General features: G+C 43.6%; 1 long non-coding RNA gene across 1 annotated transcript; it reads right to left on the bottom strand.

Moving 5' to 3' along the window:
- Positions 1–208: 208 nt before the first annotated feature.
- Positions 209–24,456, bottom strand: LOC128330745 (uncharacterized). The gene is made up of 3 exons (XR_008310236.1): positions 24,357–24,456; positions 21,327–21,876; positions 209–1,150 (listed from the first exon to the last, which is right to left on the bottom strand). It is a non-coding gene; the product is annotated as an uncharacterized LOC128330745 (long non-coding RNA).
- Positions 24,457–24,868: the final 412 nt, after the last annotated feature.

Below are 24,868 nucleotides of genomic sequence, written 5' to 3'. Positions count from 1 at the left end.
CTCCTGGAGGGTTCTTCTAATGAATTGTGGAGGGGTATCCCCATGGCCTTACACTCTCATGAGTGAGCAGTCCACTTGAGAGCAGTATCCTGTTAGGTTTTGTGATTATTTTAGCAAAGCACCAACAAAAGAAGCTTCCCACTCTAGTTTAGTTTAGTTGTTGCAGCTGTTTAAAGAACACGCATGGAGATCGTTGTACAGTCTAAATACTAAGTTGATTTATTGATGAAGTACATTTGAAATAGGAAAGACCTATTCTATCTATCGGCTACATAATGAATAGGTAGGGAGAGAAAGAGATAGGAACATAGGAAGCTACTGTATACTGAGTCAGACCATTGGTCGACCTAGCTCAGTATTGTCTTCACAGACTAGCAGCGGCTTCTCCAAGGTTGCAGGCAGGAACCTTTCTCAGCCCTATCTTGGAGAAGCCAGGGAGGGAACTTGGAACCTTCTGCTCTTCCCAGAGCGGGTCCGTCCCCTGAGGGGAATATCTTACAATGCTCACACATCAAGTCTCCCATTCATATGCAACCAGGGCAGACCCTGATTAGCTAAGGGGACAAGTCATGCTTGCTACCACAAGACCAGCTCTCCTCTCTAGATTGTTCCCATTCTCACTAGTAAGAAAAGAAGAGGACTGACTCACCACAGGAAGTACCTGAGGAGTCAAGGCAGGGGTCATAAAGTAGAGGCAAGAAGGGATGGGTAAGGAGACCCTCACTAACTACCTCTACTCCCAATGCCCCTAGTGGTCATTAGGATAGTCAGTGCAAAAGTTTGATGGACTGGAACTCCATTTCCAACACCCCTTTGCATCGCCTGTTGTGCCTGCTCACGATTCCCATGTTCTCACAAAGCATCTGGAATCTGCCTCTAGGCAATGGCTTTGTCAGTCCATCTGTCATCATCTCTTCTGTTGGGCAGAACTCTAACTGGACTATCCCCTTTTCTTCCCTTTCTTGAACATAGTGAAACTTTATGGGAATGTGCTTAGTTCGAGACTTCATCTTCTCCATCTGGGAGATACAACTTTGGTTATCCTAAAATATTGTTGTGGGCTTTGGTTCCTCGATCCCAAAGTTCAATAGTAGCTGGTGTATCCATACCACTTCCTTGAATTCTTCAGCTGCGGCAACATACTCTGCTTCTGTGGATGAGAGTGAAAGAATTTGTGATATAGCATGAGAATGTGCCACGACAAAGGAAAAAGTCAAAGATTCTGCTGGGCATGGTCAAGCCCTTTGGCACCAAGCAATTTGGATTTATTCCACAGTATTTTCTTTTTAAACCTGAGGTGCCAGTCCTAACCCTTTGTGCAAAGCTTCCTGCCTCTGATGCTTCCACAACACATGGAAGACAATTTTGCATTGTCTCAGTGTCCGACACACCCCTAAGTTTAATAAATGAACAGCAGAGGAACAGTCGCCAAATCTTGATATGCTTGGTTGAACTGCTATGGGAAAGCAGTTCCCTGCTAACTTTGCAAAGAGGCACCTTTTACCGTGGTGATTCTCTTTATTTAGCAGGGGGAGAGTAACTGGCCCTTTCCACCCCCAGCACAGTACCTCCAGTGACTGTTGCTGGTGTCTATCTTATGTTTCTTTTAGATTGTGAGCCCTTTGGGGAGAGGGATCCATCTTATTTATTTATTATTTCTCTGTGTAAACTGCCCTGAGCAATTTTTGGAAGGGCGGTATAGAAATCAAATCAAGCAAGCAAGCAAAGAATACAGCAATGGAGGGTGGTATCTCTTGCTGTAATAATGCTGTTGCCTATTTTTCTGCCTTCCTTGGTGTCTGTGTGTGAAACTACAGAATCAGAAATACCCTGAATTCCTGTCTTGCTGGTCCAGGTCAAACATAGACACCAAACATCGTGCTTCCCAATGCTCAGGGCTGGTTGGGGAACATCTTACAGCACTCACATGTAGTAGTCTCCCATCAGAGACCTTGCTTAGCAAAAGTGACACATTCATGCTAGCTACCATGAGACTAGCCTCTTCCCCATCAATCAACTAACATTTCCTTACCTCTGTAAGAATGTAATATATTAAATGAAACAAGATTCATCTCCTTACCTCTGTAAGAATGGAATGTATAGCAAACGCCTTGCTTCCCTAAGAGGGTTCTTTGACACTCCTTTGCTCCCCTAAACTAGTTGTCTGAGACTGTCTGCAGGGGACACAGGATGAGGCCACTAGGTTCCCCCCACCCACCCACAAAGTGCTCCCCCAGCTTCCTTGTCCTTCCCAGGACTTTGCGGGGTAACTCTCTTACTGAAATCTGCAGCCGGCACTGTGCGGTGGGGAGGGGGGGAAATACATTGCCTGTCATTTTCTTTAATACTTGCCAGACCCTTGCCTCGGGAGCACACGTGGCTAGAACTGGCAGCCTTTGGACTTCTAGGCATGCGCTCTATGCCACTATGCCACACTAGCAGTTGGGAAAGATGCTTCGGAACTAATCCTTCAGGCGAGCAGGTCAGGTCAGGATAGGGAGATGGATGCCCTCCCCGGCCTCAAAAACCCTCCTCCACACTCCCATGCTGACTCCCCCACCTGACTACATCACGACTGCACCCCTACCCAGTCCGATGCCCCTGCCACACCCACCTCTAAGAAACGGAAGCCAAGCTAGGCTGTGCTCTGAGGGCTCATTTCAACAGATTATCATCCCTCCCTTCCCTTCCCTTCCCTTCCCTACTGGCACACATATACACCCCCGCCCCCATACTGCTCCTTTCATCCTCACAAGAAGATTGAGGCATAGGGGCTTCCCAAGCTTAACCATTCACCTTCATGCCTGATTGGGGATTTGCAGCCATTGAAGCCTCCCTCTCCCCACAGCCCTGTGGGGCAGGTGAGGCTGAAAGACAGAGGCTGTCTCCAAAGCAGGGGATGGCCCTCATTTGGGGCAGGGTGGGCAATGCCCCCCATTTTTGCTGGCACTCCATTCTTACCAGCCTCTTCTGGTCTCCCAAAACATACCATGTGCTCTCTCTTCCCTTGCAATGCCACCACTTGCCAAGAAAGGGAGCTTCCTCTGCCCCCTATTCCTATTTAAAAATTATTTCTATTTATTTTCTGCCCCCTAGATCTATTTAAAGGCTCCTTGCCCTAAGTATTTCCCTCTCAGGCAGCACAATGGGCTCCAGCGCCCCTAAATGAAGAAATCTGCATCATTTGTCAGTGCTCAAAATGCATATTTAGCCTCCCCCCACCCAGCAACAATCTCAATAGGCCTCTTTTCTTTGTTTTCTTGTTGGGGGCGCTGACACCGAACAATCTAAGGCAATCAGAAATTAGAAGAACTTGAAGGGCAGCTATTTTGTCCAGTCACCAGCAATCTAGGCTGAGACACTCATGCATCTGATCTCCTAGGATCCCTTGGGAGATGGAGCCACAAGGTCTGCAGCCATTCCTGACTCCTAGAAAACCTCAAAAACTCCTCCTCAACACTCCCATGCTGACCCCCCTTCAATTACATCACTACTGCACCCCTACCCGACGCTATGCCCTCACGGTTACACAGTTACATAGTCCACAAGTTATCTCAGTTGTGCCTCAAATGTTCACACTTCCACCACCTTGAATTGAGGTGAATGATGACATTACAAATTTTTCGCCTTTCAGCCTACCCTGTTTGTCCCTACAGCTGTAGCAAATTTAGTCTACCTGCACCTCAAATGTTCATTCATCCACAATCTTGAATGGAGTGGATGGCATCATCACAAACTATACCAGGGAGGTGTCCCTATGTATTATTTACTACAACTGTGCCAAATTTAGTTCAGATTGGTTAGGCAGTTCACAAGTTAGCCCTCTTGTGCCTCAAACATTCATGTGTCCACCATCTTGAATTGGGGTGGATGAGATCATCACAAACTATGCCGTTGAGGTGTCCCTGTGTGTCCCTTCATCTGTACCCAATTTCTTTCATATTGGTCCAGGCTTTACGAACTTGATGGGGACACACAGGCACAATGCTGGGTGATCTCATAACTTTACTTTCCTTAAGGAAAGTAGGCTGCTCAGAAGCAACTTCTTTGCACTCAAAACTTACAGGGTTTAATTTTAAAAACAAATTGTCTTTTGTGTTGGGGTTGTTAATTTTACCCCCAGTTGGCAAACATCAGAGACCTAAAGAAGACAGCACACACTCCAGTTAGATGGAAGACATAAGTCGTTTATCTTCTGTGGAACCAAAGTTCTCCTCACAGAATTTGGAGTCATCATGGGATTAGGTAGCAATGGATGGTTTAGTGGTTGCAGCTATTTAGAGAAAACACATAGAGATTCATGTAGAACTAGATTCTTGTAGAACTTGTAGAACTAAGTATTTAGTTTATATATTTATATTTATATTTTTGCATCTTCATTTTCTACAACATTTTCAATTTTATGTTCCCTCCAATTTTTGGCTGCAGGTAGCTTGTATTTTTTGCAGATGTTCCAGTGTATCATCCCTGCTACCTTGTCATACCTTTGTTTGTAGTCAGTCTGACTACAACAGCTGATTAGGTGGTCCACTGTTTCATCTGTTTCTTTACAAAGGAGGCACGCTGTTTGTTGTTGATTTTCTACTTTTGCTCTTATTGCATTTGTTCTTAGTGCCTGTTCTTGTGCAGCCAGTTTTAAACCCTCTGTTTCTTTCTTCAAGTTGCCATTCTTAAGCCACTGCCAGGTCTTGATGATGTTTGATTTTCCGGTTATATTGTGCAAATATTGACCATGAAGTGGCTTATTTTTCCATTTTTCTGCTCGGCTCTTTATTTGTTCTTTCTCCTACTTTGTTTCATTGGTGTTTAAAAGTTTATCATTATTGACCATTTGAAGTGCATCTTCTTCACTGTCCTTTATATATTCTTCAAGGCTGATTTTCTCCTCCTCTACTGTTTGATGGACTTGCAGCATTCCTCTTCCACCTGAGCTGCGAGGGAGGTATAGCCTAACTACATCACTGCGGGGGTGCAGAGCATGACTGATGGTCATTATTTTCCTGGTCTTACAATCTAGCATCTCTAGCACTGCCTGGGTCCAGTCTTATTATTCCTGCAGTGTATCTGATAACAGGTATAGCCCAGGTGTTTATGGTTTATATGGTGTTCCCACCATTGAGTTTGGACTTTAGACTTTTTCTAACTCTCCTGATGTATTCACTTCCAATTTTTCTTTTAACGTCAGTGTGTGCAATGTTATCAGCCTGGAGAAGAGTTATTTTCCAAGGGGACTCTCTATCCCCTCTGTTGTTTGTAATCGCCATGACCCCACTTTCACAAATACTAAACAAAACAGGCCACATCTAAAACATCAAGTAAAATAAACTATCTGCTCTACATGGACAATTTGAAGTTGTATGGAAAGTCTCAATCAGAAATCGAATCACTGCTAAACACTGACCGTATATTCTGTAGTGATATAGCAATGGAGTTTAGGCTAGACAACTGAGCTGCATTAATAATGAACAGAGGAAAAATAACACAAACAGAAGGAATAGAACTGCCCAATGGAAGCAACATCAAGAACCTGGAAGAGAAAGAACATTACAAATACTTGGGCATTCTAATGCTAACCTGTCCAAGTGTCTTGCCATTGATTGTTAACTGTGTACTCCACATGCTCATTGTTTTTTTAAATAAATATCTGAATGTTTTTGCTGACACTAGTTGTATATTATTATTATTTCTTATTTACACAGTCAGACAGGTGTTATTGACTGGTTTGTCAATCCAGACATCAAGTCCTTCCCGAGGACCTGGGATGGCTGAATTTTATCATCAATACTGTTGGTTATTATATATATCATTGCAAAATATAGGCTGTTCCCAGTAAAGTTGCTTTTTGTAATTGGTTGATGGTGATTTCTGAGGCCCCTGTGGTGTTGAGGTGCTCTTCAAGTTGTTTTGGAATTGCACCTAGGGCGCCAGTTACCACTGGGATTATTTTGATCTTCTTCTGCCACAGCCTTTCAGTTTCAGTTTGTAGATCTTTGTATTTTGTGATTTTTTCTATTTCTTTTTCTTCTATTCTGCTATCCCCTGGTATTGTTATGTCTATTATTTTAACTTGTTTTTCTTTCTTCTCAACTACAGTTATATCTGGTGTATTGTGTGGCAGATATTTGTCTGTTTGTAGTCGGAAGTCCCATAATATTTTTGCATCTTCGTTTTCTACAACTTTTTCCATTTTATGGTCCCACCAATCTTTGTCTACAGGTAGCTTGTATTTTTTGCAGATGTTCCAGTGTATCATCCCTGCTACCTTGTCATGCCTTGGTTTGTAGTCAGTCTGTGCGACCTTTTTACAACAGCTGATTAGGTGGTCCACTGTTTCATCTGCTTCTTTATAAAGGCGGCACTTGCTGTTTGTTGTTGACTTTTCTACTTTTGCTCTTATTGCATTTGTTCTTAGTGCCTGTTCTTGTGCAGCCAGTATTAAACCCTCTGTTTCTTTCTACTGGCTGCACAAGAACAGGCACTAAGAACAAATGTAATAAGAGTAAAAGCAGAAAAGTCAACAACAAACAGCAAGTGCCGCCTTTGTAAAGAAGCAGATGAAACAGCAGATGATGATGATGATGATTTCTTGTTTACACAGACAGGTGTTATTGACTGGTTTGTTTTATCCAGACATCAAGTCCTTCCCAAGGACGTGGGATGGCTGTTATTATAGATATCGTTGCAGAATATAGGCTGTTCCCAGTAAAGTTGCTCTTTGTAATTGGCCAATGGTGATTCCTGTGGTCCCTGTGGTATTGAAGTGCTCTTCAAGTTATTTTGGAATTGCACCTAGGGCGCCAATTACCACTGGGATTTTTTTGGTCTTTTTCTGCCACAGCCTTTCAATTTCAATTTGTAGATTGTTGTATTTTGTGATTTTTTCTATTTCTTTTTCTTCTATTCTGCTATCCCCTGGTATTGTTATGCTGATTATTTTAACTTGTTTTTCTTTCTTCTCAACTACAGTTATATATAGTGTCTTCTGTGGTAGATGTTTGTCTGTTTGTAGTCGGAAGATGATGATGATGATGATGATGATGATGATGATGATGATGATGATGATTTATTCAATTTCTATACCGCCGTTCCAAAAATGGCCCAGGGCAGTTTACACAGAGAAATAAATGTATATAGATGCTGCTACATCTAGCTTCATAGGCAGTGTGCTTCTGTATACCAGTTTCTAACAAGCAACAGCAGGAAAGGGCTATTTAACTAATGTGTTCCAGTTCTAGGCTACTTAGAAGCATCTGGTTGGCCACTATATGAAACAGGAACCTTTAGACTGAACCAGCAGGGCCATTTTTATAAGCATAACACCTAGAGGAAATAATGGCACTGAACTGATGGGGAGGGAGGGAAGGTGCATATTTGCACAGTAAAATTGTTCAGATATTTATGAGCTATCTGGCACAATCCCAAACATCTAGTGCACATTGATGTATATGATAAGTTAGTTATAAAACAAGAACAGTAAATAGTTAAAACACAGAGGGGCCATTCATACAACTAGGCAGTGGAGGTGGTGGGCAGTGGGCGCAGTGGGGGGTGGAAGCCTACTCCAACTCATCTGGGCAAGGCTGCTTGTGAGAACAACCTCAGAAAAAGTAAAGAAAAGAATATGCAGGATAGAATAGAATATTACTGACCTGGAAATTTATGAGTTGGGTATCTGAATAAAAACACTTACCAACAATAATGATTAAAGCTTTTGGGGGGTGGATTCAGATTACTGTTTCTTAGACCTTGTGTAAAGATTCAGCTTCATAGTGTCAAAACAGAATCATCTTTATCTCAGCCCGAGCTCTGTGCAGAGCTTTATGGATAAAACACTGTGCAAGATTACATTTCCCAGTGTTCCGTGCATGCCTTCTAGAGCACCTTCCATGACATAACTGGGGCTTCCCAAAGCTTCACTGCCTTGCGGGGAAATGACTTGACTAGCAACATGGCCGTCCCTAGCGGGGTACGAGGCTGGGGGTGAATCAGCATGTGCAGGGCCTCCTTAACATTTCATATCATTACAGAATCATACTGATGGAAGACATACAGTGTAAATAGTGTGAGTGAGGTTTTTGGACATGTCCAACCAGCTTGGACATATTATGCATTTCTAAAGAAATAAAAATAAAAAGCACAACACATGCTTCACAGTTCTCAGAACTTCTGGGTTGCAAATCCACTTGAGCATAGTGCATTCATAGATAGATAGATAGATAGATAGATAGATAGATAGATAGATAGATAATATTATTTGTTCCAGACATTTTTGTAATTTTCTGCCACGAAACAAGCCACTTATAGGACTTTTTGGATGGGTTTTTTAAAAACCAACAATTTGTCCAATCCACTTCAATTTAAAGATACATATTCCTCCCACCCTGCCCTACATCTCTGCTCAATACCAAAGCCCTATGGCAAGCCAATCCCTAAATATCAAAGGTGGGGGAGAGAGAGGACCACAAAAAGGAAATCACATCGTACCTCCATTACTAAGGCTGGGCTGGGCAGAGGGTCTGCAGAGAGCTCTGGTGCTGGACACTCTCTGCCTGCCTGCTGCCTGCCTTCCTGCTTGCTTCTTTCTTGAGCTTCAGGCTTCAAGGAGGCCTGCATGGAGGCCTCTCTGGAAGCCTCTGCCACCCACTGAACAGCTGAGAGGTGGAGCTCTAGCAGCTTGCCTGGGAGCCTTTCAAGCTGCACACAGAGTTTGGCTGTGGGGAAAGATAAGTGGCTGGGACTGGGGGAGAGAGGAGGGCAGGCTGCACTGCAGTGTGCCCAGAGCGGGGTCTGTGCCAGCGTGAGGCTCAGGGCAATTGCACCAGTTGCCCTAAGGACAGCCCTGACTAGCAAGCAAGAGGTTGCAGGTTCAAATCCCCACTGGTATGTTCCCCAGACTATGAGAAACACCTATATCGGGCAGCGGTGATATAGGAAGATGCTGAAAGGCATCATCTCATACTGCACGGGAGATGGCAATGGTAAACCCCACCTGTATTCTACCAAAGACAACCACAGGACTCTGTGGTCACCAGGAGTCGACACCGACTTGACGGCACACTTTTACTTTACTTTTCTTTACCTGATTTAGTGAATTTTATAGTTACTATGAAGTGACATCTTGGACGTATGTGGAGCTGAAAAATTTGGAGTCATCATGTGATGGCTCCCAGTACCCTCATTATTTCTGCAAACAAGCTTGTTAAAAAGATTGGGGGCCCTTCTGGAATCCATGACATGTTAGACTTCAACATAAGAACATCTGACTCGCCAGAGCAAGGTACCACAATAAATCTTGCAAAACCTCCAGGTTTCTATGCTACTGTGGTCTGTTACATAGGAACATAGGAAGCTGCCTTATTCCAAGTCAGATCATTGGCCCATCTAGCTCAGTATTGTCTACACAAACTTGCAGCAGCTTGTCCAAGGTTGCAGGCAGGAGTCTCTCCCAGTCCTATCCTGGAGATGCCAAGGAGGGAACTTGGAACCTTCTGCATGCAAGCATGCAGATGCTCTTCCCAGAGTGGCCACATCCCCTGAGGGGAATTTCTTACAGTGCTCACAAATCAAGTCTCCCATTCAAATGCAAACCGGGGTGGACTCTGAAAAGGGGACAATTCATGCTTGCTGCCACAAGAACAGTCTCCTGCCAACAGATGAGTGCTTGTCCAACCTCTGCAGACAACCGAATTCCATATGTTCTCTTATGCAGGGGCTAGAGGGGCACCATTTTTCTGAATGCAATTACAGATTGGATGTTGTGGCATGTGCACTGAGGGAGATTTGTCACAGAAGACTGTATAACTTATATCAATGTTGACTACCTAGATGGAAATTATTCATAGGAAAACTCACATTCTCCAACACTTTGCTTCACTCTCCTTCTTGATATATGAGTAAGCATGACAGGATTGCCAAATATGACTGTCACATCTGGCTGCTTGTCTCATTGCTTTGAGTCATGCTCCTAGCTGGCTGCTCTAAAGGAACAGGAGTTATTGGTATATTGGTATATTAACTAAGGGATATGCTGCACAGGAACCAGTGTCAGGGAATTGGCTCAGGTTGCATTGATACATCCAACGGAACTGGTTACAGAAGCTAGACAGGCCTTCCAGAGGTCAAGGCTAAAGCCAGGCAGCATCACTCATGTTAGTATTACCTCTGCAGGACTTGAGGATACAGTGATAGCCATGGTGTAGTTACCCTGACAGCCAGGCCCCATAGCCATGCCCCCACGTGGTCACCCCACCCCCAGACAAATGACCTATTTCTATTATTTGTGTTTTTAATGCAGTGTTATAGTCACTGTTGTATTATTTTGTTTGCAAACATGCAGCCTATAAAAACCCCTTTTAATAAAAGGAAACCTGCCCAAAGTATCCTGGACTATATCAGCAGCAACACCGATCAGTTATATTCTGAAAGAACTTTTGACAAGTGTTATAAATGGTTTACATTTTTGGCAGAAAGTTACAAAAAGTTCTGGAACTGAAGCCCTGACACTGACCAACCCAGATTTGGAGGAAATTGCCCTTCTCTTCATGGGAAAGGAGTAGTGTCCCCACCCACCCCACCCCAAATTGCACCTCATGATATGGTTCTGGAATCGCTAGGCAGGAAGTTCTCCAACCTGATATGGTGGGCATAAGAGTACTTAACTTTGGCTGGATCATCTCCATCAAGATCAGCTCCTAAGAAGAACTGAAGAGAGTGAGATAGGAAGATGAACTAGGTTGGCAGAAGAAATTCAGGGGGAGAACCAGCAAGTGCTTGTTGAGATCTGAGTAGGAAGACAGGAAGCTGCCTTGTATTGAGTCAGACCATTGGTCCATCTAGCTCAGTACTATTGTCCACACCAGGGCTGGACAACTTCAGCCCTCCAGCTGTTTTGGAACTGCAACTCCCATAATCCACAGCCACAGTGGCCAGTCACCAGGGACAGTGGGAGTTGTAGTCAAACATCTGCAGGAGGGCCGAAGTTCTGCAGCCCTGGTCTGTGCTGGCGGTGGCTCTCCAAGATTTCAGGCAGGAGTCTTCCCCACCTCTACTTGGAGATGCCAGGGACTGAATTTTGGACCTCTTGCATGCAAGGATGCAGAAGTTATTCCACTGACCCTAAGTGCCCACATGTAGACTTCTATCCAAATGCAAACCAAGGCAGCCCCTTCTGAGCAAAAGGGACAATTCATGCTTGTTACCAAAAAGCAATTCATGCTTGTTACCAAAAGACCAGCTCTGCTCCCCAGACTAGCTCTCCTCTGCATTCAGGTGATATCTGAAGGGGGAGATTGGTTGGGGGTGGGGTGGGCAAGGTGCAGCCAGCCAGGAAAGGAGCTGTGGTAAGGCAGGCAGCAGGACCCAGGGGAAGCCTCCAGACAGAGAACTCGAGCTGGGATGAAACCATCTGCTGCTGCATTTTACAGCACATGCAGTTTTACAGCGCGTGTAGAGAGGCCATTCGGATGATCACCCCCTCATAAGTAAATAAAGGACATGCCAAGAATGTGTCGAAACATCCTTGTGTGCCCTAGGAATGTGCGCGTTCATGACAGGGCTTGAGCCTTATTGCGTGTAAAAGTGGGTGGCGGGCTAATGTTCAACTGAATGGGCCCAATGTGGCCAGAAAGACCAGCCCACATCTCTCCCCATGAGGCCAAGACCATTCATACTTCCACAGATCAGATTGTACCTCTGGACCACAACATGCCCCAGTTAAAGAGAAGCCATTCAGCGGAGCAGAGACCTGTAGATGTTTCAGCTCAGTCAGCGAAACTATATTTTGCGGGAGAGGAAAGCTTCAAAACAGCAATCTGAAACAGAATGCAAACCAAACCAGTATGCCAGGACAGAGGCGTAATTAGGGAAAACGGCGCCCGGGGCAAGCACTGAAATGGCGTCCCCCGTGCCACCACCACCACCACCCCAACAACATTATACTTAGGTTTTTCCTCACAAGCGCCCGCCGCCGCTGCCAAGCCAGGCCACTGACTGGCCACCAGGTGCCAGCAAAGCAATGGGGGGGGGGCACGGGCGGTGCGGAAGGGACCGCTCATGGGGGAGGGGGCGCCGATGTGCTCCCTTGACTGCTGCAGCGCTGCTGCACTGAGCAGGAAACATTTGTATTAACAAAAAAGTAACAAATTTTTTTTAAAAAAAATTTTGTCATGGTGGCGCCCCTCATGTGACCAGAAAAGATGGCGCCCAGGGCACGTGCCCCCCCTGCCCCCCCTATAGTTACGCCTCTGTGCCAGGATAACTATTTGAAAATATCCCACCCCCCTGCAAGTATTACCCACTTTTTATAATTTAGCTTTGGAACAGGTACTGTGACTTTTCTTTCCCCATGAGCAACATGTACACAAGGTTGCATGTTGAGTTTATAAATTTGTCCATTCCACTACCATCTTCAATAAAAATGTCAATTTTATCACCCCTAATTTGTTTATCTGAAAATATCCTTTTAGTGCTGAAGATATTATTATTTTTATCATTATTATTTTTACATTTATATCCCGTTCTTCCTCCAAGGAGCCTAGAGCGGTGTACTACATACTTACGTTTCTCTTTCACAACAACCCTGTGAAGTAGGTTAGGCTGAGAGAGAAGTGACTGGCCCAGAGTCACCCAGCTAGTATCATGGCTGAATGGGGATTTGAACTCAGGTCTCCCCGGTCCTAGTCCAGCACTCTAACCACTACACCACGCTGGCTGGTGTAGAAATAACACATAAACACTTCGTAACATTCTAAATTCCTTCTTCATGCATTTTTAGCCTACTTTCCAGTAGGCTTATGAGATCACCTGGCATTCTATGTGTGTGCATCTCTCACATCAACTTCACAATGCCTGGACCAATATGAACTAAATTGGGTAGAGTTGTAGGGACACATAGGACCACTTCAACAGTGTAGTTGTGATGATGTCATCCATCCCAGTTCAAGATGATGGACATGTAAACTTTTGAGGCGCAAGTGCGCTAACTTGTGAACCGCCTAACCGATTTGAACCAAATTTGCTACAATTGTAGGGACACATAGGGATGCCTCAATAGCATAGTTTGTTTGTTATGATGTCATCCACCCTAATCCAAGATGGTGGACATATGAATGTTTGAGATGCAAGTGGGCTAACTTGTGGACTATCTAACCAATGTTAATCAGATTAGGTACAGTTGCAGTGAGTGTCACACAGGGACACCTCAACAGCATTGTCTGTGATGATGCTATCCAACCTGATCCAAGATGGCGGATATCTAAACTTTTTAGGTGCAAGTGGGCTAACTTGTGGACTGGTTAACCAATTTTAACCAAATTATGTACAGTTGTAGTGAGAGACACATAGGGACACCTCAATGGCATAGTTTGTGATGATGTCATACTCCTCAATTCAAGATTAAAAACACATGAACATTTGAGGCACAACTTTAACCAAATTTAGTCCAGTTGTACGGGTAATGAAAGGAAAGTAGGCAGATTAATTCTTACTAGAACAACTTGTTTCCCTTTCTACAACATCACAATGAAGATTACAGCAATAACTGTAAAATGGATGTGGAGTAACTCAAAGTTCTTTTCTCCACCTGTTAACTGGTTTGATGATCCAATTGCTAGTTGGATCATCAAACATTCTGTTCCATTTGGATTTAAGCCAAGTAAATTGCAAGGGGGTCATTTTACAAAGATAAAGGCTTTAGAAACACAATGCACATTAAAGTAGTTAGAATTTGCTTGATTAGATATACTCTGGATATAAACCAGAAGTTTTTTTTTAAACTAGCTCTAAAAATCCAGGGTGGGGGGAATAATCTGGTATTCTGCTCATAAAACTGTTGTGCTAGCTAGAGGTAATATGGCTCAAAGAATAAAGGGCTGGATTTGGATTTGGGAGACTAGGACTCAAATTCCCACACCTCCCAGGAGCTCATTGTGTGGCTTAGAGCAAGTTGTTCATTCCCAGCCTCGGTTTATCTTCATATAGACCTACAATTTACAGAGTTGTAGAAAATGCAACACAAATCATTGGAAGAGGCTACGGACAAGCTATCTGATAGTAGCCAATCTAGCTGACAAGCTGATGAAAACCATGTTCTGCAATACCTCAGTAGTGTTATTCTTCATCCATATGCATCATCCTAACCACCCATGTGCTAGCAGTGAAAGGTTCCCATCATCTCAAATACTTCTCCTGTATTTGCAAATGCTTCCATCTAGAAAAAGCATGACACCAGCCTACCCTGTCATATTATTTCACACTCATATATATGAGTGTGGACTATAGACTATGTGAGTCAAACTATAAGTATGAATGTATATAGGAGTGTACCCCCCCTCCCCCCCTCCTATAAGTGGACTAGGACGTGGACTATAGACTATAAGTGGACTAGAGCTTTAACTAGGACTATACGTGTAAAATGTTTGTCTTTTCAGTTTTTAGGGTGAAAGTTGCAGTTTTTTGTGGGTAATCAACACATTTTTTTCCTGTTCTTAGAAACAGTCATTTTGATAATGGCAGCCAATCAGGAATAACATAATGAACATGATATTGCAATACTACATAGCCAATGTCTGGTCATTGACTGTATTTCTAAATAATATTATCTGACGTATGTGATCCATGATCATGATACATTTAACTTACTACTACATAGCCAAATCTCATTGGCTATGTAGTAGTAAGTAAAATTTATCATGATCATGGATATGGTAATGTTCTGGGGGCAAACAAAGCCAAATGAGAGTGAGAGTGATGCTTTCTGGGTTATTACTGCCTTCCCTCTCTGAACTGGTGGACATACTCTGACCAGATGGCCATACCCCTTCCATCTATGATCCTATTACTTGCCACCTTTTGGAACAACCTCTGAAAAACTGCTGGTGGAGGAGGCTTTTCAATGCTAAAAAAAAATTAAAAATTCAGGGAAACCACTCAGTCCGCTTGAGCTCAGCCTTATATTCGTACACATTGAGAGGAAGGGTCAACAAGGCAGCAACAAGAGCATAAAATACAGTAGGTTGAATGATACAACACTGGAGTAGAGCTGGCCTTGTGGTAACAAGCATGAGTTGTCCCATTTGTCAAGCAGGGTCTACCCTGGCTGCATATGTTTTAATTGTTTTAATAATGGTTTTATGTTGTTTTTACAGTTTTTGATTTTAATAGTTAATTGGTTTTAGTTTTGTTTTAATGTAAACTGCCTTGAGCCATTTTTGGAAGGGCAGTATAGAAATAAAATTAATTAATTAATTAATTAATTAATTAATTGAATGGGGGACTACATGTGTGAGCACTGTAAGACATTCACCTCAGGGGATGGGGCCACTCTGGGAGGAGCATCTCCATGCTTGCATGCAGAAAGTTCCATGTTTCCTCCTTGGAGAACCAACCTTGGAGAAGCCACTGCCACTCTTGTGTAGACAATACTGAGCTAGATGGACCAATGATCTGACTCGGTATAAGGCAGCTTCCTATGTAACAGACCACAGTGGCATAGGACCCTGGAGTTTTTGCAAGATTTATTGTGGTACCTTGCTCTGGTAGTCTTATGATGTGGGGGTTGTCAAACCACATCCATTCACCTCACAACATACTAGCTCAAGGGATGTAACAAGATTGAACTGGGCCTTGGGACAAAAATCAGGAGGCATGAGGGGAGCAGGAAGCTGTTGCCCAATCAGAGTCTCCATCCCCTCCTCAGCAACCCAAAGACAGTTGTCCCACTTGTTCACTTATAGTTATGCCCCTGCATAGTTTTTTAAAAATATATATGAGGTTGAATACACACTACCAGATGCATAGGTGTCTGCTTGAGATTCAACTATGTGGAGGGAGGCAGTTTCATTTCTGTGAAGTAACTCCCTCAAGCAGCATGCCAACATACCTCCGTTCTTAAGAGTTTACATCAGTATGTTTGAAATCATCACAAAACCGACAGCAACAGAAGCATGGCCCAAAACAATGGACAAAAGACTTCAAACCAGAACAAAATTATATAAACAAACAATGTTATTTCTTCAAGCAATAATTTGAAAGTATCAAAAAGCAATAAAATAAAATCTCCCCAAGTTTTTTTTTTTTTTAATGTTTTTAAAAAACTTTTAATTTATTTCTGGCAAAAAGTCTAACTGTGACTTTGATTGGAACTTGCTACTGTTGTCAGTCTGCAGGTCTCATGCTCACTGAAAACCCACCCTGGGTTAGGCTGTGCATGAGAACCACCAGGAACAGGTCCGATTCCAGTGCGGCAGCACTGCCTAGCTCAGCGGTTAACCTGGGTTAACGGTGCCAACAAGCTGTTACCCCAGGCTCCAGGATCGTTTGGGTCCTCATGCTTTATTTAGCTCATGGAGACACAGAAATAGGTGCCTAGAGCGCCCATCTTCTGGGGGAATCCCCCAATGCACCATACTCAATGTGCAGTGCATTGTGGGATACCTGGAGGCTGGGACACACCATCCCAGCCACCATAGTTATGTGTGACCTAGTGCAGCAGAGAATAGTCTGGGAGCACAAACTGCACTCCCAGCAATTATACGTGATCATCTGAGGGAAAGGTAAGCTTCATGCAGCCTTTGCCCGTTCCCCACTGCTCCCACCTGCCTGAACATGTGAATGGCCCCATTGTGTATTATATCATATGTATTCTTTAAAACATATTTGTATAATTTTGTCCTGGTTTTAAATATTTTGCCTATTGAAATCATCACAAAAACAGTTCGTCACGTGGTGCCCCCTCCACATGGCTTCATTTCAAGCCTTCATCCACGTGATGGTTTGACACAGGGATTCTCAAACTTGGGTCCTCAGGTGTTATTGGACTTCAACTCCCATAATCCCCAGCCTCAGTGGCCTTTGGTTGGGGATTATGGGAGTTGAAGTCCAATAACACCTGAGGACCCAAGTTTGAGAATCACTGGTTTGACAGGTACTGGGCATTAATTCCCTGGCCACTCTTCTCCAGACAAGAGGTTTAAAGTTTCAGTCATCTGAAATTTAGCTTAATACCTACCATCACTTCTTAAATGATATTGGGCTCGTTCAGAAGATACCAGCCCCAGTAGCCCCCAGAACACGTGAAGAAGCTGAGAACATCCTGATAACACATCCTTTCTCATGTCACTCAAGGGCATCCCAATGCACTGTCAGGGCATTCTTCAATCCTCTATTTGCACCCCAAACCCCTGTTTAAACAGGATCAGGGAGTGTGTGTAAAGGGGTGATTCAAATTAACACACCCCCCCTCAGGTGATTGGAGGATGCCCCAACAGTACATCAGATGTCCTTCAATGACACCAGGGCGGGTGTGCTCTTAGCACGTCCCCACCCTTTTCACGTGTGCTGAGGGCTGCTAGGGCTGGTATCATCTGAATTGATCCATTAAGTACCTGATTTCATGGGGCAACCTATGTTTTCTGCTTTCACTTTTTGGAACTTGTGCTTTCCTTCAGGATTGTAACATTCAAGTGCTCTCTTCTTTTCCCCTAGGTAATAGCTGCCATGGTTGCAAAAGTATACTATTTTCTTTCCCATAAGGCTTTATATCTTTTCCCCAGAGTGTAACTCCACTGCTGAAATTTGAGTGGTTATATATTACACTGATGAAGTATTCAAGCTGGAATTGTTTGGTGTGTTACTTTAGACCAGGGCTGCTCAACTTTGGACCTCCTGCCGATGTTGGCCTACAACTCCCATAATCCCTGGCTATTGACCACTGTGGCTGGGGATTATGGGAGTTGTAGTCCAAAAACAGTTGGGGGCCCAAAGTTGAGCAGGCCTGATTTAAACTATTACTCAAATGACATATCTACACCACACTTAAACTGGTTTAGTAGTCATTCCCATTCCCCCAAGAAACCCTGGGAATTGTAGTTCTGGGATAGGTGTATATATTAGGAGTTCTAACAAAGTCTTCCCAGTCCCCTCACCTTAGTATTGTTATCCATTATTTTAAACTGCATATCACCTTGAGTGCTTCAGCAGAAAAATGGCATATAAATGGAGTATACAAACCAACCAACCAGGGATATGTGAGCAAATGTAAGTACACTTCTTTAGACTTTGTTTCAGCTGGCAATAAGGACTGAGGGGTTAATTCTTTTTGAGTTATAGCTCTGGAATGATGCTTACATTGCAAAATAGTTGAAACACTTTTCTGCAAGCATCCTTCTAAATTAGCTGTTGGAAAGAGCTTCATTGTCAAGCTTTGTCAGTATTTTTAATGGTGAAACAGTGCTGTACTTTGATACACAAATCCTCCCTTGCTCAGAGGTCATGCAAATGGTACTTGATGGTGCTGCTGGAAGGTTATTATGATTTCTTTCTGCAGTGTCTCAGAAGTCTTACTCGTGCAAATAACTACAAATACGTCTGTAGCATTGAAAACATTTTACTGTACCAACAGCATCTGAATAGCTATTGTACCAATGCCTGTTCTTTTAATGTGTGGGTGCCTTAGGAGAGGAGAGAGACATATTCCATGCCTTAGAAATCAAATTAGACTCCCTTAAAGATTGAGCTTTTGATCCACAACTTCATAGACTCACTGGTACATACTCAAAGTTCCTGCATGAGCAGGCTTCCCTATTCACTTCAGCGGAGAAAGCAACTACATGCACATGCAATCTTCAACAGACCTTATTGATTCTTCCAGCTAATAAATCATATTCAAGAGACCTAAGGCAGATGGAATGGACACTGGAGATTTCAGATCTCCAAACAATAACTCTGTGAAGTACAAATTAATGGAATCTGAGACTCATTGGAGCAAAGAAACAAAGTTCAGACAGAATAATACTAGCGATACCAAGAGTGGAAGAGCCCTTTGGCCCTTAGCAGTTGAGGTTGTCTTGTCTCATGCTGCTCTCCTTAAATATTGAATACCACACTGTATCCTGCACTGAATGCCCACTTATGTACTGCCCTTCTGCCCTCTTACGCCTCTTTCTCTTTCATTTTATTTGTTTAACCTCACTCTTTTTACTACCAAAAATGCACCTGCTCTCCTGAGTATCATCATGCATCTATTCTAGTGACCTCAAAGGGCCACTGGAAAATAGACAGCATTCCACAAATAACCCAGGTGGTGCTTTGTCTTCAACTATCTACCCATTGTGCATCTTCACAACTCATTCTGTTTTGACAGATGACTCTTAGTAAAACTAAAGCTTTCTCTACTCACTCCTAGGTGATAATCAATTGCATTCTTGCTTTTGTCTACATATTCATGGGAATTGGGGCTGAATGAGCCTAAAGCTCAGAAATTAATTATGTCCCAAACAGGGATATACAAATTTCACCCATTTACCATTGTGATCCAGTGTGGTGTGCTAGACAGAGTTTTAGGTTTGGGCAACAGAGTCCTCGGTTTAAATCCTTCAACTGGGAAGACCGGGTCAAAAGCTCTGCCTGACCATGGTAACCTTAAAACAGTCCTATGACTTGTTCACATGACCCTCAACAGGGTCGGAGGATCACTCAGCCAGGGTAGGGTGTCCATTCACACTCGATCCATGGCTGAGTGAATTCAGACAGCAAAGTAGGAGGAGGAAGGGAGAGTAGCAGTGTTCCCTGTAAGAGGGATTCCTAGATGTTGTTGACTACAACTTCCAGAATCCCTAGGGGCAAAGGCCAACATCTGGGAATCCCTCTTACAGGCAACACTGGAGAGTAGTCGTGAAGGAGGCAGGAGCTGAGTCAGACAGATGCAGCCTACACAGATTCTGTTCCCAGCATTTTACTGAGGATGAATGAAAAACCATTCCAAAAGTGGGACCCAGCTCCTCCCTCCCATGTGATCATGTTTCTTTCCTCTCCCCTTGTTTGAGTTTACACGGCCGTAAATTGGGAGCACACATGGAACTCCTAAACTGGCAGGGTCATGTGAACCAATTCATAGTCTCTTGGAGTAACCTATCATGTAGGGTTGTAATGAGGAAAACATAGGAGCAACCCTGTGTGTGCTGCCCCAAAATCACTGGAAGAAGGGCAGGATACAAATGTGAGAGAAAAGAGGGGGAAGGAAACAAATGACCCTGGCCACCTCCAGATGATGCACTTTGCCCAAATCAAGTTTCTGAAGATGTTCCTGCTCAGTTCTTCATGATCATCTAATAAAATACTATCACAAACTCATGTTTCTACACTGCCACCAATCAGATTTGCCACAGAGGCAGCAAAATAACCTATTTGAGAGATATGGTAGACCTTGGCTCTTCCACCCAACCCCATCCTTTGATGAATGAAGTGGACAAGATGCTGGCCATCTGCTTGGGGTACATGGGTGCAATGGTGGTTTTCATGATCAGGCTTCTCAGCCTGGGAAAACACATCTGCAGAATCTATATGCAAATGCATTTCCTTGTTCTGCTAGAAAAGTGTCCAAATCAATGGACATAGCCTTGGCTTTGGGACTTTGACCAGGAAACTGAGCAGCCATTACAGCTTGGAAGGTTCATCAGAAGAGCAGTATAAACCAATACCTAAAATTTTTTAAAGCCATAAAAAACCCAATATATATAATAAATAGAAGCTTTGGGTAGTTTATGGCAAGTCAGAACTCTTATGTATTAGTTTCTTCATGGTTGTATACGAATATTAATCCTATGTGGATACATGAGGTTCAGATTGCAAGGTAAATCTGCACACTAGAAATTAACAACAAAATGCATACTGGCAATGAGTGTTTACTATGCATCAAGGCGTCCCCAAGCCAAACCTCGCTCCGGCTGTTGGCTTATTTTATGGCTTTTTGTGGCCTTCCTATCTAGCTCCCATTCTAAACTGAAATATGCAGGGGATCTACCCTGCAAGATTCTTGTAAATGTACAAAAATAATGTATGTGATCTGAATAGTCAAAAAGGTTCCCTTCCTCCAGAGGAAGATGAGAACACTGGCTAGCATGAAGCAAAAATTCCTAACATGTCCTTTTAATTTCAATGGGACTACTTTGAGTCATTTCCCTCAAATTGTCAGCTTTGGATTCAAGACATCTTTCTTCTTCAGTATAACCTGGTGTCAGCTTCTACAAAACGTGTCATGACCTCAGGGCCAGGTCTTTGCCTTGTGCTGCTTGAGGTGAATGGCAGTGAGCCATCAGCCTCCTCTTGCTGGCCCCATCCCTGGACTAGAGTCAGTGCTGATACCACCCCACCTCCCTCACCAGCCCTGCCTCTTCCTCTTTGTAGACCTCTGCTTTCTTGTAGGTGTCCAGACTCCACTATACAGAACAGATCGTGGCATGCAGCAAGTTAGCAGCTAGGTAAGCACAGTCAAGCAGGACTGATATCTGAGACTGAGATGCTTAAATATGTACAAGGGAGTCTCCACTCACCTCTTGCTATTACTTGGTCTGATTCCTCACAGCTGTGCTCTGTTCAGTCAATCTCCCAAGGTGATCCCATCCCTCTATCTCACAAGAAGATCCTTCCAGTGTTAGTCTGTGGCCTGATCATTGCTGTAACACAGTAGGATCAATGGCACTTCTGGGGATCTGGTGGTGGTACTGGTGGTTCTTCAGTAGCACTGAGTTTCTGAGGGAGTACCCTCAGCCAAGTGTCCCACGGAGCTATATGGATTGGAGCTGAGCAACAGAGGATTCACTGGCTCCAGATTGAGGGAGCAGGTGGTTTTACATTTCTTCTGGGGCCTCAGTCAAGAGTGTCCCTGACACCAGGGTGCATCACTGCTTGGCTGCTGAGGCCACATGGACAGAGTTTGTATGCAGCAGTGGCAGCTTCACCTGCTGACCTCCTTGCCACTTTTAATGTGTCAGCACCATCCACTGGCTTGCTTGTGCTCTCTCCCTCGCTCTCGCTCTCACTCTCCTCCCTCCAGCAACAAACCTGCCCACTTGAAGGAGACAAAAATGTTCGCTTTTTGCCCTGGAAGGAAAAAAAACTTGGTGAAAGAGAGGCAGAGAGAGCCAGTGAGGTGGGCACTGGGCTGGCAAATGTCATGACATGTGGTGGGGGTAGCACAGGTGAGGAAGGCCAGTGGGAGTAACACTCAGGGAGTGGGGTAGGAGGTTTACACTGACCAACCCATGACGCACATACTAGCTGTGCCCACCATCATGGGGAATCTGCCCTTTTCTGACAACTAAATTCATCACTACTAAATAATTCACTACTAAACAGCAAGCAACAAGTTATTTGTTTAAACATGGCTTCCCCATCTAATTATTACATTTCAAAGGCAGCTTCAATAAATTTAGACAAATGAAAACCAACAATGAACATCATCCAACTAACTTCCTTGTCTAAAACACAGTGCTTCCAAACCCACATTCAATCCTTTTTAAATGTCTGCCAAATTGAAAAAAAATGTTGTGATTGTGTAAAGAGGTAGATGTAGAGTTCCTTAATCTGAACACTTTGTTTGTTTCTTCCTTGTTCCCCCCCCCCCCCCCCCAGCATTTTAATGATTAAATAAATAGGGGCATCCTTTTTTAAAAAGAAAAAGTATGATTGAAGTCATTACTTAAACACCTACACACACACACACACAACAGTTCCTTTAAATGAAAATTCTGACTTGAAAACACATAAGTAGATGTAGTAGAAGGGAAGGAAGAGAATAGGTTGAATATATATTTAAAAATATGTCCCAGCCATGCGTTGTAATTGACTGTGGAATAATTTCCTTGGGGAGAATCAATGGGAAAATGCACTGAACAATCAACTGCAGACTAGAGAGTAGTCTTTGTTTTGCAATCCCTAGCTAGGGAAAGTGTAATAAAGAGAAAGGAGAAGGGAGAAAGGTTGCCTTGGGCAACCCCACCCAGCCTAAGCTGGTGCCAGAAGATGACTCATTCTCCTGTACTGGTCAAATGGTCCATTCAACTCTGCCTTGCTTGCCCTTGAAAAGCCCTCGACCCTCTTTTGCACAGCTGTGCCACATTATGCTAAGAGGGATGGTTAGGAAGCCTCACAGAGGACCTTCGATTATTTCATCTACCTGTCCAACCTGCATCAATAAAGAAATCCAAGAGTAGAAAAAGCCTACATCATAAAAAGCCTCCTGAAACCAGGTAGTCTTTACCAGCCTTCTATGTGGAAAAGAGAAAGGACCAGTTGGGCACCCCAGGGAAAGAGGCTCCACTACTGAGACCACCCTGCTCTGTGTATCCACCAGACCAACCAACCTCAAATGGAGGCAAAAGAACCTGGAGCAGAGTCTCCTCTGAAGATCTCAACAGGGAGGCGGAATTATTGTGGGGCAACACCATGAAGGCTTCCTAGTTCAAAATGAGCATGTGATGGGTTATTCTAAAGCCTGGTAAAAGATGTTAGATTTTACTGTGCTTTCCAGAGGTTTTGGAGGAATAGATCCATGTTAGAGATGCATTAAGAAACACACTTCCGTTTAGGGCTGCTCCAGCAATGCCAACAGTTGCTGATGTATCGGGGTCAGAAGAAAGTGGAGGTCCCAGCCTTGGAACCAATTGCTGTCCTCTTGCACCAGCATATACAGTACTACATCCTATCTTCCAAGAATGGCCAACCTGAGGCTGTCCAGCTGTTGTCAGACCACAACTCCCATACTTCCCAGCCACAATTTATGCTGCCAGAAGATTATAGGATCACATAAGTTCCAACTGTCTTATTTAGGAACATATATTTGAGGGGCAAATAAACTGTATTTACTTAGGGACTACTTTCTGCAGCCCATCCCTGGTAAGTCATTGCCTTGGATGTGTCTCCATTTTGGTCTTTTGAAGATGCCTTGTTGAGCATATGAATATGGGAAACTGCCTTATACTGCATCAGATCATTGGTCCATCTAGTTCAGTGTTGTCTACACTGACTGGCAGTGGTTGTTAAAGTGTCGTGTGTGTGTTGCTAGAGCTGTTATTCTTCAGGATTCAGTTCCCCTTTCCTGAATCTCTGGCGGTCAGGACTGGGGAGAGAACTGCACCTTGTTTCTAGTGTGTATGCGTGTAAATGCACACACATAAACAATAAGGCTTCACGTAGAACAGAGTCTGCCATTTCCCATTCTACAGTTGTTAAAGCTTATTTTAAACTGTCAGTCAGGGCAATTTATTAAGATAATCAACTGTGAACAGTGGGCTAATTAATTAATACACTAATTAAGTTGGGCAATTAATTAAGAACATAAAAATGGTTCTGGTAGAGCAGAAAGGTCCATCTATTCTATGCCAGTGTCCTGTTTCCCACAGTGGCTAGCCAGATGCCTCTGGAAGCTCACAAACAAGAGCAGTAATAGGTTGCCTTCAGACATATGCTATAGCAGAGGCAATCATGCCAGAGGTTGAAATTGTTTACTGTCTGAATGTATGAACCTGCACTTTTGTAACCGAACTGCCAGTCAGTTTTAGCCCCCAAACCTGAATTTGTACCTGAGGTTGCAATTCAGTTCCACCGCCGAAACCTCAGGTGAAAAAGCGGCCTTGTGTTGTCTAAAGCCTGACCCCTTGTTCTCTGGCTTATGCAAGCTGCACAAACTGGAACTGAGGGTAGAAAGCTCCTCCCTCTCTCTCCTATTTGATTGGCTGTTGTGACTTTCCTTCATTTGTCAAAGGAAGCCCGTGCAACCAGTGCCTCCCCCTCTGCAGTCTCCCAGACTGCAGATCAGGCTTGTCTGGGAGCGCCCAGGGAAAATGGAGGCAAACTGCGAAGGTGTTGGGGCTTAAAAAAAAAAAGATTAAAGATTTCAAAGTCTGAAATATCTACACTTGTTACTGTTTTGAACTCTGACTCCCCCATCTCAAGTAGGATATTGTAGAGGTTCAAGTAGGATATTGCAGAGCTTGGAAAAGGATACTAGACTAGAATGGATGGACCCCTACCAGAGCCATTTTTATGTTCTTAATTAATTGTCCAGCTTCATTAGTGTATTAATTAATTAGAC

This window comes from Hemicordylus capensis, chromosome 6 (genome assembly GCF_027244095.1).
Source record: "Hemicordylus capensis ecotype Gifberg chromosome 6, rHemCap1.1.pri, whole genome shotgun sequence".
Taxonomy (NCBI): domain Eukaryota; kingdom Metazoa; phylum Chordata; class Lepidosauria; order Squamata; family Cordylidae; genus Hemicordylus; species Hemicordylus capensis.
The sequence above is the reverse complement of the archived record's forward strand: the minus strand, read 5'-3'. Positions and strand labels throughout refer to the sequence as shown.